Here is a 19,112-nt window from a genome sequence, read left to right as displayed (position 1 = left end):
AGGTTACGGAAGCTCAAGCCAGGCCTGGTGTCACCTGATTTAGGCGTCTTCCTGCTGCCTGCTGATCCAGATGTAGAACTCTCAGCTACCTCTCTAGTACCGTGTCTGCCTGTGTGCCGTCATGCTTTCCACCATGATAACACAATAACTAAATTTCTAAATCTGAAAGCAAACCCCAGTTAAATGCCCTCCTTTATAAGAGTTGCCACGGTCATGATGTCTCTTCATAGCAATCAAAGCTGCACGCAAAACCCACACACGCATAGAATAAAAATAAAAATATGTTTGTTTTGAAACAGTATCTCACTATGTAGTTCTGACTGTTCTGTAACTCCTTATGAAGACCAGGCTGGCTTTGAATTCACAGACATCCACCTACCTCTACCAACTGAGTGCCGGGATTAAAGGGATGTGCCACTATGCCTGGCTATAAATAAACCATATGAAAGAGTTCTTTTTCACTGATGGTTTGAGTATCTTTGATTATAAGATAACGAGCTTATAAGATAATGAGATTATAAGATAATAAGATAAGATAACAATTTTTAAAAAATCTCCTTTTATCTAGCATCCTGTTTGTGATGCTGTTTCTTCCCTATAGATTTGTTTATTAGAGTTATCCAGCCTGTCTGGAAGATGAATGGAGTGGACCTAAAGTGAGAATTTTCCCTTGGAACAGAGGAATTTGAGGAAGTCTGTGCAGAGGAACCATCAGGCAAGCTGTTTATTCTTTGTTCAAACCCATTTTCATTTGGAGATCACATTTTTCTAGTCATTTCCCCCTTACTCTCCAGGAGCTGTATAAAGTTCAAGGGGGCCACCTAAAAACTAGGGCTGCAGCTCCATGGGAGAGTGACTGATTAGCAAGTAACAATGTCTTGGAGTTCCCAGGAGCAATTAGTAATTAGTTGTCCTTACAGATGGCATTTGTCTTATCTTTAATGGTATCCCCTTGATGTGTTGATTACCTTCCAAAAAGGTAATGGCACCTGTCTCTCCAGATGCACACCTCACTGCACCAGTCAGGTGTAAATGTGGGCTAATGGGCACATCCAGCCTGTTGGCATGAAGTCTGTTAGAAAACCCACAGCATAGGATTAGCCTGCCATTGTTCTTCCGAATTACAACTAAACACACAACTCCTGTCTCTACATGCAATGAGGACATTTAAGCTAAATAGAGGAAGTAGAAGCTTGATCTTGTGATCAGAGGAGACTGGATATCCCAGTGTTGATGTATGCTGTCTCTAATCCCTTGTATTCAATTGCTAGATCAGTTTCCTGGTTGGGAGTATGGCCAGTCTCTCTTACAGTGACTAGTGGGCTAAGATCCAAGCCTCTGGTTTAAAGCAGCAAGGTGTCATGCTAGTGGCAGGGTTTCTGTGTCAGTGCTCAGCGTTGAAGAAATTGCTCTCTGCCCTCTATTAATGCTGTGTTCAGCACGGGGCTATATTGTTTCCCAAGGTCTTTCACGAAGGCTCCACTTTTTTCTGGGGGAATAATCTCAGAAGTGCCAGAATTAACAAAATTATTCTTTCATCACTAGACATCCAGGATGGTGGTGGGTTTAATGTTGTTGGAAATAGTGCGGTAATGGATAAGCATGTATCATTCCTTGTTAAAATTTTCTGTTGTGACAGTTTAAATGAGAAATGACCCAATAGGCTCCAGCAATTAAATACTTGGTGTCAACAGTTTACTCTCTATTGTTGTGATAAAGACCATAATCAAAAGAAACTTTAAAATAAAAGGGATTATTTGGTTTATATGTCCTGATTAACAGGCAATTGTTGGGGAAGCCAAGGCAAAAACCTAAGACGGACAGGAATCTGGAGGCAAGAACTAAAGCAGTGATCAATGAGGAGAGACCACCACCACCACTAACCATAACAAAATGACAGGAATTAAAGATAATTGTTTATTGATATCTCTCAATATCGCTGGCCTCAATTCCATAATAAAAAGACACAGGCTAAGAGAATCAATGAAAAGCAGGACCCCGTCTTCTGCTGCATACAAGAAACACACAAGATTGATGTTATGTCAGAGTCAAGGTAATTTCCCAAGCAAATGGAGCTAAGAAGCAAGCTAGTGTAGCAATTCTACTATCCAATAAAGTAGATTTCAAACCAAAATTGATGGGATCAAAAAGAGATGGGAAGGGATGCTTCACACTCATCAAAGAAAATTGCCTTTTAAACTGTAAAACCTTTTGCAGATGGCAGTTATGATTGCTCAGAAATTTGCTCAAATGTATTTGTTCCTTAGCGGTGTTCAGTGCAAGATTTGGGAGTCAGTAGAGTCTGCACTCACCGAGTGCATGTCTCAAGCAGGTTGCTGACTTTCTGTGACTTGTTGTAGCAGAAGGGCAGCAAACCAGACTTTAAGAAGTCCCAGAAGTAGGGTTGGCAGCAGGTTATAAGCAACTGTAGCTCTACCCACACTATCTACAGTTGTCGAGCTGTGGTTACCCTGTGTTGCACTGTAGTCAACACCCTTTCTTATGAATCACAGGGCTCTGACTAGATCACTCAGCAGGGATAGGAAAGATGATAACAGCTCTCAGCCAGAGTGGTAGTGCCAAGCATAGCCAGTGGGTGAGAAAAGCTTCTGCCAGTTCATTCTCTTCTCCCTTGAAGGCTCATGTCAATATCAACATCAAGTCCTTAGGCCCTGTGTTCCTTAGGTGAGAAACTGAAATACAGATTTATGGCAGTAGCTAAGATGAGTACAGAGTGTCCCATAGAAAGGCTGGTGTTTGAGGGGGTCCCTACGTGTGTCAGACAGGGATGAGAGCCACATGAACTGATAAGAAGGAAACCCCAGACTGACTTTGTCAAGCTGGATCAAACTTGGAGGAGTCTAATAACAGGTGGATGCATTCCCAATGTATTTAAGAATATTTGGAAATTATTTGGAGGGATAATTTGAAAAAAATATTTTCTGGTGTGATATGATCCCCGTTGCACAGAAAGTGTAATTACTTTGAACTCAACTCAGCAGAATGCCATTTTACCCAAGAAGATGGGTTCTAGGGATACGCTACTTGTGTTAACTTAAGGGCCTAAGGGTCTGGCCTGGTGTCAGTCATACAGATAGCATAGAGGTCACTTAGACTATTGGTGTCTTAGTGATGGTTTGACTGCTGTGAATAGACACCAGGACCAAGGCAAGTATTATAGAGGATTTAATTGGGGCTGGCTTACAGGTTCAGAGGTTCAGTCCAGTGTCATCAAGGTGGGAACATGGCAGCATCCAGGCAGGCATGGTACAGGAGGAGCTGAGAGTTCTTCTTCAGTCTTCATCTGAAGGCTGCTAGCAGAAGACTGAATTTCAGGCAGCTAGGGTGAGGGTCTTAAGCCCACACCCACAGTGACACACCTACTCCAACAAGGCCAAACCTGGTCCAAGCATATACGAACCATCACAATTAGCCATCTCTCATCTAGTTGTGGGAGCCTGGGGGAATCCTGGCTCTAAGTGTCATTAGATTACCACCCACCCCAAGGCTGGTTGTAGGAGCTTGCAATGGCTGGTCCCAACAGATAACACAGATTACAAGGCTGTTGATTTTCCAAATCTCAGCTTTCTGGATGAAAGAATGGGTTTTGGAAAGACAACCTCATGTGCTTAACGTTTCTATGTTTTTCTGGATATATGTGGGCACAGGACCTACCTCCACACTATGTTCCCAACAGGTCTTCTGTAAGAGGAGTTCCAGGGGTGACCCCTAAGATATCACTGGCTTCTTGTTGATAGGACTTCAAGAAGAAAGTCAGGGACTGAAGGAAGGCCTCTAGGATTGTCTCCACTCTAAACCCAAATTTAGACTGAATCCAAAAGTAACAACAGGAAAGCAAAGATAAAGTTCCTCTGGAGGGTTAACACAGGAGGTGACAGTGTCACAGCAGGGGCTCTGGATCTCACATCTTTACTAGTGTCTTAGAATTTCCAATAAAACAATTTAAAAGCAGAGTTATTATGGGGCGAGTAATTCTTTCAGTCCATGGTCCTTTTGATCCATTATTTCTGAGCCAGTAGGTGTCAGACTATTAGGGCAGGGAGATTGTGGGAGACCAAAGTAAACCTGTCTCGTGGTAGGTTCCGAGGAAGAGAGAGGGACAGGGTGTATTAGTTACTGTTCTGCTGCTGTGGCAGAACACCATGACCGAGGCAACTTATAGAAGGAAGGGTTTATTTGGGCTTACGGTTTTCGAGGAGTAAGAGTCATCTATCGGGGCAGGAAGGCATGGCCGCAAGCCATGGGCATGGAGGAAGGAGTGGAAAGGTGAGGGCTCACATCTTCAAATGTAAGCAAAAGCAAATCAGACTGGAGGGGGGGATGCTATATATTCTCAAAGCCTCCTCCTTCCACACCAATGACCTATGTCCTCCAGCGAGGCCACACTAACTAAACCTCCCCAAGAGTGTCACTAACTGGGACCAACTGCTCTGTGCCTGAGCCTATGAGGGCCACTCCTCACTCAAACCACCACATTCCACCATCTGACCCCTATAGGGTTATGGTCACATCACAACATAAATGAGCTGGAAAGTCTCTGGTCTTTCAAAGTCTCTTGATATTGTTGCGAGGTCCCAAGGCCCAATTCTCTTTTGAGACTTAAAATAATCTTTTAGATGTAATCCTCTGTTAAACCAAGAAGTAAATTATATACATCAAACACCAAATGGCACAGAGTATAAATTCTCATCCCAAAGGGAGGAATGGGGCCAGAATGAGGAGATCCCAGGCCAAATAAGATCCAAACCAAGCAAGGTTAACAACGCAATTCCTGTAGCTCCAAGTCCAGTGTCAATGGTTCGGATGGACCTGCCCCTTCAGCTTTGCCTATTGCAGACATGCCTTTTGGGGCCGGCTCTCCATTTCTTGTGTGTGCCTCCTTGTTAGATGACTTATGGCTCCGGCATGTCCAAATATTGGGACTTCACTGCAACTCAGGCTTTACCGTCATAGCTTCCTGATATAGTCTCCCCTAGCCTCTTGTCTTCTTAGGGTCTGCGTTCAGGGACTCCGTCATCACACGTGAAGCCTAGCTTCAGTGGCTCCCTAAAACCTCAAACAAAGTGCTCACAATCCTTCCCCTCTGACATCCTTCATGCCTCTAGCAGTGGTTCTCCACCTTCCTGATATTGAGGGCCTTTAATGCAGTTCTTTATGTTGTGATGATCCTACGACCAAAACATTATCCCATTGCTTCTTCGCAACTGTAATTTTACTTCTGTTATGAATCATAATGCAAACATCTAATATGCAGGGCATCTGATATGTGACTCCCAAGCGGTTTGCTACCCACAGGTTGAGAACCACTGCTCTAAAGCCAGCACCATGTAGATATCACTGCCAAAGGCGACTGCCAGCTTGGGTTGAAGCCTCTGTGAACCACAGCAACAGCAGTTCTGTGTTTGTTACTTTCTAGGAGGAAAACTCTTGAGGCCATTTCCTTTCACTAATCGGAAGTTTAGCTGGATGTGGCGTACCTTCCCCATATACCAGTGCAGAGCAGGCCTCTTTGATGGTGATGTGTTATTCCAGAATCCCACTCTCCTCTGCCCAGAGGGAGTGCATTCAACAGCAAAGCGGTACAGCAATGGTCCCATCACACAGAAGCCATATGAAGAGACACTGTGAAGAACTGCAGCAAGAGGAGGTGCTGCTCCAGAGGCCGCAGCCTGTGCACTGTGACAGGGACCACCCTTCAGCAGCGTCTGTGTTTTACATGACCTGAGGACCTGAGAACCAAAGACAGAGAGAGGAGGGCTCACACCTCTCATCATTAGCCTTCCCTATACTCATGTCCAGAATGTTTCCCTTTCTACTTACACAGCCATAGTTGTAGTGGGTTTGGAGGTCCACAAGTGGACTTAACACAGTCCACTTAATATAATCTGGCCATTTTGTTAATTTAAAAATCAAACCCCTCCCCTGTTCTATTTTTACTTCTCATGCTACTAAACTAGAGGCAGATAAAGGACTGACTACAGATCCGAGCAATGGATGCCAGTGCTGAGGAAATCAGTTCTTCCAGACAAAGCACTTAGAGTGGATAGCGATTCTGTAGTTAGAATTTGTATTTGTCGGTATTGAGAAGGTCAGTTCTACTACACAACACAGGCAAGTTGTAAATCACGAATGATTCACTGCAATGATCAATACAGATTCAATCTACCACTGCAGGAAATGTGAACCACCCTGTCAGGGAGGGAAGGCAGTCATGTGAGGCACTAGCATGTCAGGGGAATGTGGAATGGACTACGACAGAAAGAGTAGTCATCTAAAATTAGGTTTAGAGAACTGAGAGGTGCAGAGACAGGGGGAGCCGAGAGGTGCAGAGACAGGGGGAGCTGAGAGGTGCAGAGACAGGTGGAGCCGAGAGGTGCAGCCGTTATTTTGGAAGTCTTCCCATTCCTTTCTCTGATCATTTCCCCTAATATTTTAGTAAATTATAATCCACTGCCTTTGTCACTATGACCGAGGTAACCCACAAAAATAAAGCATTTAATTGGGGGCTTGCTTACATTTCTTCATCACGGCAGTGAATGTAGTGTCAGGGAGGCAGGCGTGGTGCTGAAGAAGGACCTGAGTGTTTGCATTCTGATCTGTGGGCTGCAGGCTGAGACAGGGGTGGGGTGGGGGGGACTGGGCCTGACTTGGGCTTTTGAAATGTCAAAGCCCACACCTCTAGAGACACGTTTCCTCTAACAAGGCCACACCTACTCCAATAAGGCCACGCCTCCTAGTCCTTCCAATCTTCAAACAGTTCCACTCCCTCGTGACTAAGTATTTTAATATATGAGTCTACGGAGACTCATATTCTCATTCAAAGCACCACACACACAATGCAAAATTCACTGTCTTATAATCTTTACAATTCAGTGAGTTTTTTTAACCCTTAAACATCATGCAATCACCTCTACTATCAATTTCAAAATATTTCTTTTAATACTCGTTTCTGGTTATTCTCCCACCCACTTGAAATCACTATTTTCTCTCTCTTGACACTTCATATAGATAAAATCCTGTGACCAGTGGCTTTTGTGTCTTACGCGGAATAATGTTTTCAAGGTTCATCTATGACACAAGCAGGTATGTATATTCCATTCCTTTTTTTTTCATGGCTATCTAATATTCTATTTTTGAATACAGCATGCTTTTGTTGGTTAATTGCTTAAGTTTTCCCACTGGGCTTGTTTCTCCTTCTAGCTGCTATGAATAATGAATAATGCTACTATGAACCTGTTTTTGAGTGAATGCTTGTTTCTTTCTTTTAAAGAAAAAAACAGACCTGTCTGTCCTGAAATAGAGTTGCCGGTTTATGTAGTAGTCTGTGTTTAGTATCTTCAGGGTGCTCCAAGCTTCTTCCTGACCAGAGGATCGACTTTACATGTCTAGCACACCTAGGATGGCGCCAACGTCTTCGTGTCCTCTTCTGTACTGGTTACTGTGCCTTAGAACTATCCTAGCAGGTAATAAGCATCAGGTCTGTGTTGTCTGCTTCTTACTTATCTGATGGTGACAGAGCATCTTCTTGTGTGCTTTCGGCCACTTGCCTAGCTTCTTTGAAGATGTGTCTGCTCAAACCCTTCTCCTGCATTGTGGTTTGTCTTTTTATCGTTGCACTGTGAGAAATCTTTACACATTCTGACATTGCATCCACATTAGAGATATGATTGTCCTGTATTGCCTCCTTTGCATGGATAGAATGGTCATTTTCTTAATGGTCCTTTAGCCACACTGATGTTTTACTTTTAGAGGGTCCAAGCAATTTATGCGTGTCCCCTGGTCATTGTGGCTTTTTTTTCTTATAGCTAAGAAACCTTTGCCGAATCACAGCACACGAGGAAGTCCTACGACTACACTCCCTCTGAGGATTTCATAGCCTTCGCCCTTCTTCAGCTTTTGATCCGTTTTGAGTTAATTTTTCCACGTGGTATGAGTTAGGTATATTCATCCCCCCTTTCATAAAACCATATGCTGAAAGAATAATTCTTTTCTTGTGATCTTGGCACCTTTGTCAAAAATCAAACAAACATACATGAGGTTCACTTCTTTTTTTTTTTTTTTTTTTTTTTTTTTTGGTTCTTTTTTTCGGAGCTGGGGACCGAACCCAGGGCCTTGCGCTTCCTAGGTAAGCGCTCTACCACTGAGCTAAATCCCCAGCCCCGAGGTTCACTTCTAGCCTCTCAGTTCTGTTGTTTTATATCCGCATCCTAGGCTGGGACCACAAGCTTCTCCATCACTATTGTTTTTCAGTGCCTTTAAAACCAGAAAATCGGAGTACTCAATTTTCGTTCTTCTTCTCAGGACTTTTGATTTTCAAAGTGATGCTATCTGGAGTCTTCTGTATTTCCATATGAATTTAAGACTCTGAAAGTCCATTTGAAAAAGAAGCGGTTGGGATTTGATAAGTATTCATCACATTCTCAGGTCTCCATTTTATGTTAAATGAACAGTGATGTAATGAATGCTTTGGAATGAGATCGAATGTCTTACAGTGTGAAAGTAATCACTGAGACTACATGTTCTCTGCGTTGGGTACATAGGTCCTGTCTTAGCTAGGGTTCTATTGCTGTGAAGTGACCACAGCAAGTCTTAGAAAAGAAAACATTTAATTTCAGCTGGCTTATATTTTCAGAGGTTCAGTCCATTATCATCAGAGCAGGAGCATGGCAGCTGCCAGGCAGACATCGTGTTGGAGGAGCCAATAATTCTACATCTTGATCCTCAGGCAGTAGAAGGAGACTGTGTTCCATTCTGGATAGAGAAAATAGGAGACCTCAAAGCCTTCCCCGACAATGACACACTTCCTCCAACAAGGCTACACCCACTCCAACAAGGCCACACCCACTCCAACTAGGCCACACCCACTCCAACTAGGCCACACCCACTCCAACTAGGCCACACCCACTCCAACAAGATCACACTTCCAAATGGTGCCACTCCCCATGGGCCAAGCATTCAAACACATAAATCTATGGGAGCCATTCCTGTTTAAACCACCACAGTTTCTTATTCTAACTAAGGGCAAAAGTGATGTTAGCATAGAAAGAAGGTGTCTGCTTTTCACTTCAGACTCATTCTGCACATTTTTTTATCCTGTCCTGGGCTGTGAGAGACCAACTTGGTGGATCCCAGCACCAAAGTTCCCTCACTGTCTGGCTTCTGACTACATTGAGCCAGTATGAGGTATCACTGGGAGACCAGAGAGAGACAAAGAAGAGGCAGCCCTGTGTTTTATTGTAAGATACTCTGCTGCTGTTGGGTCATCATGATCTGTACAAGCAGACATCTGGCTTCTGGTAAGGAGTCCATCTAACTTACGTGTTTAGCTATGAGGGTGTGGGAGGCTCCCCTAGTTGCTAGCCCTGGACTTCACTACTATCTTTTACCAGTTTCTCCAAATCCTGTCTAAATCTTTATAAATGATCCTGTTTCTGGTGTGCTTTCTGCTCCTGTCCTCCTGGACAGCACAAAAATGGACAGATACATTGAAGCCAGAAACCAATGCAGAGCTGTGTAATGGCGAAATGTGCAATGTTTCATTATTTGCAAAAAAAAAAATGTATCTTATTTTCTCAAAATTTATATGGGTATTTGGTTTTGAGGTCAGTGGTAATGTACAAAGTGAATGTCCAGAGTAGTGACTTGGGCTATTCTAGAGATGGATCAGCAGCTACACAGCTCTGTGAGCCTGAGTTCTGATCTCCTGGTCCCTTATAAAGTCTGACAAAGCAGTGAGTGCCTATATCCCCAGCGCTCTTATGACCAGATCAGAGATGAAGACAGGAGAAACCCTAAAGTTCACAGGTCAGCTACGCTGTGTACACAGCAGTGGACAAAGAATTCCTCCCAAAGGAAGTAGAATACAATTGTCATGGCAGACAGGTATCCAAACCTCTGTCTCCCCCCCTCCCTTCCCCTCCCCCTTCTCACACAGACACAGATACACACACACATACACACACACACACACACACACACACACACACACACACACACACACACACCTAGGTATATCCTACCTACTTGCACCCAGTCTAAAGGATCCAGGGGAATATGGTTTTAATTCCTAGCATCCAGTTCTGCAACTGAGCATTCTAAAAGAGTTAAGATGAGAACACAGGGTAATGAGCGCCATTAGCAGTTTTTTTCATGCACTTGCATTTTAAAACCACTGGGAAGAACATGGAGATGTTGACAGCGGACGTTCTCCAGGGAAGAAGAAGGCAAAGCGGGCGAGAACAAGAACAGAGGAAAACAGTAATAATAGGAAGATTTTGTTGATATATCTATTTCACTGTGAACTATGTATTCATATTACCTACTTATAACTAGAAAGAGTCTTCCCCCAAATAAGTAAGTGAAAGAAAGAAAATGTTCATTAGTCTTGAGTTTGGTCAGCCAGTGGACTAGCTCTAACAATTAGAATGGCCTAGGACCTAGGCAAATGTCATTCTAAGGAGGGGTTAGTTCCTTGTTCTATAACAAGTATGTGAAACTTCAGGGTAAATTAACACCAATAAGCCATGGTTACTGCTTCCACTTACACGAGTTACCCAGAACTCTGAGATTCACAATGACAGAGAGTAAGATATGGCTGCTATAGGCTGTAGAGGGAAAAGGAGACTCCTTCTGCTAAGCTGTACACAGCTTTGAGATGAGAAGTTACTGTGTAATATTGTGCATTATACAGTAATCTATACATACTCCAAGATACTAAGGTATGAAACAGTTGAGATAACTTCATATTATTTTCAAACATAGTTATAAAACAAATTCAGCTGTAGCATCTAAGGGAACCTAATTGGCACCATTAATATCTTGCATGTATAATAATTGCATTGTCTATATCTTGTATAATACTGAGTATATACTTGGGTCCTATCTGCACTCCAAGGTCAGAGTCTTGTTCAGGAGGGAAGGACGGTTACTAGGGTATCATTTCAGTATTCTGCCTCCCACACAATAAGACCAGAACAAGCACTCTTTCAGGGCCATTTTTCCCCTCAACTTTCAAGTCCCTGCTTAACCTCAGGTGGTCTGGACTCTACTGTGTTTATGAGATAGGATTTCCTTCCCTTATGAGACTCAGCAATGCCTGATCACAGCGCCTATTAGTGGACACACATTTTTCCAGAATGGAATGACATTTGTGAGGTTTTAAAATTCATTAAACTATTGATAGCAACTCTGGGATAAACACCAAAGCCTGTTTCGGAGAACACTATCGTTAGATCAAATTTTTTTTCCAGTCAAAGATTAAACAGTACCCCTGAGAAAGCCTGAACATGAATGATGTCATGCCTAAGGAGCTAGTGTAGAAGGGTTATGTGCGAGCATGCCAGGACTCTGAATGGAATTTGAGGGAGCAGATAGGCACAACTGAAGTCATTAACACAGTTGGCAAGGGCAAGCTAGTCATAATGCAGTAAACTTAATTAAGCTAAGAGAGAAATGGGCGATAACTTAAAAGTTAAAGCTTAATCTACAGCATATTGCATTCCACATAAAGCAGAGAGACAACCCTGTCACATACATACATGTGTTGCAGACCTGGGTATCAGAAGTATAAAAGACCCTGTTATACTCTCTTCCCCTTATGTAGGCAGAGCATGGGCTTCTGAGTGAGGGGTGCAAGCTTCTCGCACGTTCAGCATCTTTCCTAGTGCCCTCATTTTCAGATGTTGGATGACTGAAACATCTCTTCTGGGATACATTAGTGTGGCTCGTTTAAGAATTTGGATCATTAACCTGTTAGATGATACCAGATTTCACTCAGCTTAATGTTCCCAAAATAGCACAAGGAGTCTGCGGAGCCATTTTCCGCAGAAGATAGAAGTCTGAAGAGACTGTCTTGGCTGTTTGCCTGCCTAGCTGTGGACATGAGGGGTGGTCCTGAACTACAGAAGAGAGGTAATGTGTACTTCCTAGAAAAGATGTTTTAGGCTTTTCAGGAACATTCTGCGATTTCTTGCTGATAGCATAACCCAGTTTCAAAGCCCGAACACCTTCAATGCTTTCAGGCCATCGGTCTGCACGCTGGTGGTTAATTGTAGCCTATTTCATTTCAAATCCATCCTCACATACTGAACAACAGAAGTACACTAATGGAGTGTCCTAATTGGTAACAATTGTGGGAAGTCTAGCTTCTTCTGATGGAGCAGTCTGCCTGCAGAATCAGGAACGAGACTGTGGCCTGTGGAAAATTGGATGATTCAGGATAAGCTGGATACCCTGACAACTCAGGATCAGTTCATAGGAAGCTCATTTTGTGACTTAATCTGAAGACTCTGGGCAACATTCAGACTCCAGGTGTGTCAGGAGCCACCATAGGACAAGCTAAAAACTAGCAGGTGATCTTTCTGAGATATGTCTGCACTGGATTAATAAATAATCCACAACAGATTTGCCCCCATAGGCAAGGCCCAGGAGAAAACAACTTTAGGAAAGATTACTGCTATTAATATGCTTTTCCTGTTATTAGTAAATATTTATAACAATCGCTATGTATTAGCCCACCCTTTTGAGTAGATTTCTGCAGGACAATAAAGATATATTGTCTTGTAGTGATGCTATATAGTCAAATGGATGACTTCTTGATTCTTAATGATGATCCTATAAGAATTCTAAAATTATATCAGTATGTATTAAGTTCTTTTACAGTGGAACTGCTATTAGATCCTTTCTGATAGTCAAAAACTGCAATGAGAACTCTACCAAGTATCCAAGTGTCACCAGTTAATTGCTTCTACTACTGAGGGCACATTCAAAAAGGTTGTTAAACCACCAACAAAAGGTCATAAAAAGGGATTTGCTATTTATTATATGTGCTAGGGCAGAAGATAAAAATATTGACTGGGCTTATTTATACAAAACTTCACTAATAACTTAGTTATGTTTCTTAACTCTCCATGAACCCATGGAGCTGTGACAGGTGATGAATGTCTAGCCAGATAATTACTCCTAATGGATATGGATGTAAACATTCACTGTGGTAAACTTCTTATTCAATTTATGGTTTGAATTAATGTGTAAACTTGTGATGAACTTTTTTTTACCATGTGAATATGTATTCTGAAAGATGTATAAGTGCCGAGGACAAAGAGACGAGACAGAACTGAGCTCAAGGAGAAGGTTTTAGACAGCATATGTATTAGACAGAACTGAACTCGAGAAGAACTTAGAATAAAGGCATAGCATTGGAGAAAAGGCATTGAAAGTAAGAACATTATTGTGACTTCAGAGCAGGAGGAGAAAACAAGATTAGAAGGAGAATGCAGAGTGGAATAACTTAGAAACTATAAGGTAACAAAATACTAAGAGAGCAATGTGCAGAATACAGAGGGAAAGGGGAAAAAAGAAGAAGCTGCAGAGAGCAGAAGGAGCAGGCAGGTTTTTCCTTACCATGGGATAGAACAGGTCTTTTCTTAATAACGAGGCAGTCTTAGTCTTATCAAAGGAACAAGCTTTCTTCTTCCAAACTTGAGTTTAATTCATTTAGCATTAAAAGGGTAGAAGCTTTTTCTTTCTCTATGTAATAAAGATTGGAGCCCATTTTTCATCCAGAATGAGTTGAGTTCTTTCTGCACCAGTGCTTGGTCTTTTGCTCCAAATGCATATGTCAGTATAGATGTGTGTGTGTGTGTGTGTGTGTGTGTGTGTGTGTGTGTGTAAGTATGTAATTATGAGAATGTATACAAGCTTAACCCAACTGGTTTGAAGGAAATGTATAAAAGGAAATGTATAAATGTGCATGTGTGAATCTTTATATGAATTTATGTGAGTTTATGCATATTTGCTTACATAAAAAATTTTTCTTCTGCAAATGTTACTCTCTTCTCCTGGCTCAATAGATGTTTATTGCTCCAAACTTCCCCCTAGCTTAACAAGCAAGAGGCATTTGGACAAATGTGACAAGGCTATAGCAATTAACGCAATTGAGCCTTTACTTAATCTCCTGCTGATTTAGGATAAAGTGCAGAGTCTAAGCCAGAGACTGCAGTTTCTGGACTCAGAGAAATACAGAAGGCAGGTCAGTTACACTAACAAAGTAACTTAGATTTAGATAAGTAAACATATTATTATACAGCCATCCTAAGTATATAGTAAGTCTTATCCTCTGCTGCCTCAAGGAGAACCAAGAACAAAAAAGATTACCACTTTGGTGCTGGTCTCTGGCAAGTGGCCTGGAGACACATGTTGCACAGGTTTATAAACACAAGTCCATAGTCCACTCTCCTTTCCCAGAGACCTTGTTAACTCCTAAAAACTACAACTCCCAGAATTCCAGGATGTTACCTGGTCCTTGGGAAGGTGAGGCTTACAGGTTAATTTGGGGGCATTACAATTTGGAGGACATCATGCAGAAGATTATGTGAAGCTGAGTTCCGTAAACCAACCAGGGTAAAACAAAACAAAAACAAGCATTGACCTAAAATGAAAATATGTCTAACAAATCAAAATATAGTATGTAAGCAATGGAAATTTGTTTTCCGTGGAAAAGAAGATTATTAAAGTGTCTGAAGAGAATGAGGAATATTTTCTTTTCATAGAAATATTTAGAATCCTACAAGAATGTACTGAGAATTAAACAGGGGACAATAACTTGTCCCAGCCTCTTATCATTCACCTGCCCTTTGTGATGTACCACCTTCAAAATAGCTTAGAACTTAAGATTTTCCTGGAGGCTTAGTAGCAGGCATTAAGCAACAGTTGACGATGAACTGCTCTAAAGCAACCTACCAAATTGCATTTGCTGCCACATCCAAATAGAACAAAGGCACATTATGTGGTAGGAGCAAGAGTAGAGGAAAGCATGCAATCATGAGAAGTGACTCTTGTACACTAAACATTTACTGCAGGTAGATATAATGAGGAAAAGTGGCCTTCATAATGACCCAGAGTACTGGTGGCTTCGTGGAGCTCCAGTAGCCTGGCCTCAGTTAGAAGCGTCTATAAGGAGTAGAGGCACACATCCTTAGCACAGCACTTGTGCAACAGGTGTGACTCAGTTGCAAACACTCTTGTGCATTGTCCAGTGTCGAACACTGGACTCAGAGCTCCATGCTCACCCCGAGTTGGCGTTCACTTAGCTACATGATCGCTGAATCTGGTTGCTGACACCATTTTGTGGTTTTCTCTGCCTCGGACACTTACTGTTAAATCTCTTTGGCTTCACACTTGTCTTCTCCCTTCTCTTAGCAGTAAAAAGTACGGACAAACCTTCTTCCCTTCCACATTAATCCTCTTCCTCCACAGCATCTCACACTTCTAGTTTCCAAGGATCTCTTCCTGTCCTCTGTGATTAAATCACCTCCTTCAGCTGTCTGCTATCCAGTGATCTTTCCCACCACATCTGCATGGAAATGCCCTATAAAAGCACAAGCCATGGTGAGATGCTGGTGCTGTGAGAGGGCCTCACTGAGTAGTTTTAAGATGAGTAAGTATATTGTATCCACCTATGATACACATCAAGCCCTAGACCAGTGGTTTTCAACCTGTGGATCGTGATCCTTTGGAGTAGAATATCAGACATCCTGAATATCAGGTATTTACATTACATTCATAACAGTGGCAACATTACAGTTATGAAGCAGCAATGAAATACTTTTATGGTTGAGGGTCACCACAACATAAAGAACTGTATTAAAGGGTCACAGCCTTAGGAAGGTTGAGAACCACTGTCCTAGACCAACTGATGATCAAAGAGATCCATAATCCTCAACCCCAAATTCACACATACCAAGTTAGGCAGAATTGGAACAAGCTGAGGCTCTCCCAGAAAGCAGAGATATCATCATGGCTGAGCTAGAGAACCAACATTAACACAAGAAGTCACTTTTCTTACTGACATCTGGCATACATGGTGACTGTCCTCTGGGCTGTGTTCTTCCTACTGTGTTATGTTGGGGTCCATGCAGGAGGAACAGAAAACAGCTTCAGAACTCATGGAGGGTTTTCCACTGTTTAGCACAATTGTAATGGGTGTGCCTAGGAGAGGTAGAGCCCAGGGACTATGTGTCCTGAGGACTTCATGCGGTTACGGAGTTTCACTCTGCTCATTGTCAAGATCATCTCATTCCTCATAATCTATGGGCTGTATGAGAGCCCTAAGGGGGTTTCCAGCCCCTCACTGGGCAGTGTCATTCTCACTTACAGTCACAGTGATTGATCTTCTCCAAGTGTTACTGCAGGAGTAGATTACTCACTCAGCTACCACCTTCAGAAAGAATTCAGAGATGCATATTGTTAGTTAAGTTAGGCTAAGATGTTTTTGTCATTGGCTTTGATGTAAAAAAATTTGGGAAAATTTATGAGTTCAGAAAGGCTTACTCTTGATAATTGTATGAGGGATTTTTTTTTTCTTGTTTAGGTCAAGGAACAAGAACAATGACATCCTGACTAAGACTAGCTGACCTGCCTTTCTTGCTAGAGCTGGGCTCTTGATCAAGACAATGATTAATTTTTTTATACCCATTTTTGCCCTTGGCTTCCTGGTATGATTTAATTAAAAAAATTGTAAATGAGTAGATGTGCACTCTTAGGATTTAAAGTAGAAATGACTGGGTTTTTTAAATATAAAAATTTAAATTTGTGATTCTTTAATTTTTTATGATTACTTTTTAAGATAAATAATAAAAATGATTAATCCTTTCTTTGTAATTGCACATTGCAGCCTGCCAATTAAAGAACTGGCCAAGAAAAACACCTTGCTTGCTAAGACTTCGTTAACTTATGACGCGTTACTTAAACAGAATGTACTTGGGTTCTTGGGAATACTTTCTTTGTTCACCTGTAACACACAAAATGTTTAATTGTGTGAGGGTTTGGGAGAAAATACTGTTTTTTTACTTGTACTTAGTGTAACCATTCACTTAAAGAAAAATAGAATGCAATTTCATTGTAGTTCTTATACTGTTTGAGAGATTCTGCTGGGGGATGTAAGCTATGGGAGAAAAAAAAAACAAAGTTGTTGGAGCCTTGCTTCATCCACCGTGTGTGTGTGTGTGTGTGTGTGTGTGTGTGTGTGTGTGTGTGTGTGTGTGTGTGTTGGGGGGGTTGCTGGCCCCAGAGAATTAAGTTTTTCTCTCTCAGAGGAAAACTCTGCTGAGTGATTAATCACAGGCTGCCTCTATACATCCCCCTCAGTACCCAACCTGTCAAAGCTGGCCTTTGGCAGTATAAACATTTCTTTTCTTAAAGATAAAAAAGATTTATTTTTGTGTGTCTGTGTGTGTCTCTGTCTGTGTCCATGGGATTCAGGAGAGGGTGCTGGATCCCCTAGAACTGAAGTTAGAGGGAGTTTTGAGCCGCCTAATATGGGTTCTGGGAATTGAACCCAGATTCTCTGGAAGAGCAGCAATCTGCTCTTAACCATAGAGCCACCCCTCTAGGCTCTTTCTCTTTTTCTTTTAAAGTTTTTTTTTAATATTTATTTATTTGTGTGTATATGCCAGGGGTGGTCACAAGTCTATGCCACAGTGTACTTGCAAAGGTCAGAGGACATCTTGTAGGAGTCTTTTTTTTTTTTTTTTTTGCCATGAATTGAACTCGGTTTTCAGGCTCAGTGACAGCACCTTAACCCAGTGCGCCATCTCACTGGCCAACATCGATGTTTCTTAATTCTGAATAGTGTATCAGAGTGCAAAAGAACATGTGAGCCTTGTTTCTTCAGACGTAAGTTTTCAAAAGGAATTACTTGTATTTTAAGAGTTTAATCCTAGGTCAGAGACAAAGGATATATGTTTTTATTTATAGAGACTCTTACTTTGGGTTCTTTATAAGTATGAACCCTTGGTCAGAGGAATTTTAATCAATTTCTCCTTTTAAGTCACATCTTACAATACAGTTGCTCAGAAGTGGGGTCTTGAATTTAAAAGTACGCGCATGTCTTAAAGATGCTGTGAATTCAGTGCCAGACCATGGCAACAATATGAATTTCTCAATAAGGTGAGACCTGTTTGGTTCCTCAGTCATGTTTATACAACACTCCTCCATATTAAGTATGTGGTAATATCATGCCTAACAGTGTTCATATTTTATTTAAAATATTTTATTGCTGCCAGGGGCTATCTTGTTCCCCAAGGAAGACAACAAAGTAGGAGGGGGCATATAAAATTGGTGGTGATTGGGACCAAAAGCTGTTTACTTTTGGCAATTTAGCTCCTTCTTGCTATTCAGGGCCAAAAGCTGTTGGCTTCTGTCAATGCTGCTAACAGAAGCAGGGGAAAAGAAACTTAGTTACTTGGGTTCTTTTCTCTTTGAATCAGACCTCTTGGCCAGGCCAGGCAAGAGGCTTGGAGTTCTTTAATTCTTTATGAACCAGAGAGAAAAGGAAAGGAAAGGAAAGGAAAGGAAAGGAAAGGAAAGGAAAGGAAAGGAAAGGAAAGGAAAGGAAAGGAAAGAAGTCAGGCACACATAGATAATGGCTAGATTGCCATTTTATTGTTCTTTTTTTATCTCTAAAAAGTTACTTCGTACAACTATCAAGTAGAACCATTACAGCGGGAAAATTGATCACATGGTTTTCTAAGCACTCTTATATTTTATAAGTTCATAGTAAGTTTAAGGCAATAGTTCATATCATAGATTGGTAAAGTTTAAGGAGTTACAGCAGAATTGTTTACATGTATTTCCATTAAAACTAGTAAGTGACTAAACATTCATTAGGTATTTTATGACTCCATAAGTTCTTTATTAAGTTTAAAGCAATGTTTTTATGTTGCGATTTAGCATCGTTTTGTAAAGAGGCAAATCACCTGCTTGGTGTCTTATTATTTTGAAGTCTTGTATAAATAAATTAGTCAGTATTTTATCTTATGTCCTTATACTTCCAATAAATTGTCCATTCAGTTTATGATCATTAGTTGCCAGCTAGTGGCCTCATTCCTAACGTAGAAGGAATATTTTCTTAGATTGTAAATTTGTTCCAAGCCTATTTTCTTTTCTCAGTGTAATTAGCCCACGACATACGAAAGTTTACAGGGCTCCATTTGCAGCTTTTGTTCTATAAGCGGCTTGAGATTACTCGTATCAATCTCAGAGTTCTACGAGACCATTATTATGAATTTTGAAACCATCAATTTGTCTACACT

The 19,112-nt window shown here is 41.5% G+C and overlaps 1 long non-coding RNA gene across 1 annotated transcript in view; it reads right to left on the bottom strand.

Moving 5' to 3' along the window:
- Window positions 1-8,057: 8,057 nt before the first annotated feature.
- LOC134480076 (uncharacterized) overlaps window positions 8,058-19,112 on the bottom strand; it is a 28,362-nt gene continuing 17,307 nt past the window's right edge. Inside the window, exon 2 of the long non-coding RNA XR_010054222.1 lies at window positions 8,058-8,772. This is a non-coding gene — a long non-coding RNA (uncharacterized LOC134480076). The remainder of the gene's footprint in view (window positions 8,773-19,112) is intronic.

Source organism: Rattus norvegicus, chromosome 8 (assembly GCF_036323735.1).
Source record: "Rattus norvegicus strain BN/NHsdMcwi chromosome 8, GRCr8, whole genome shotgun sequence".
NCBI lineage: Eukaryota > Metazoa > Chordata > Mammalia > Rodentia > Muridae > Rattus > Rattus norvegicus.
Note: the sequence above shows the minus strand (reverse complement) of the source record. Positions and strands in the feature narration are given on the sequence as shown.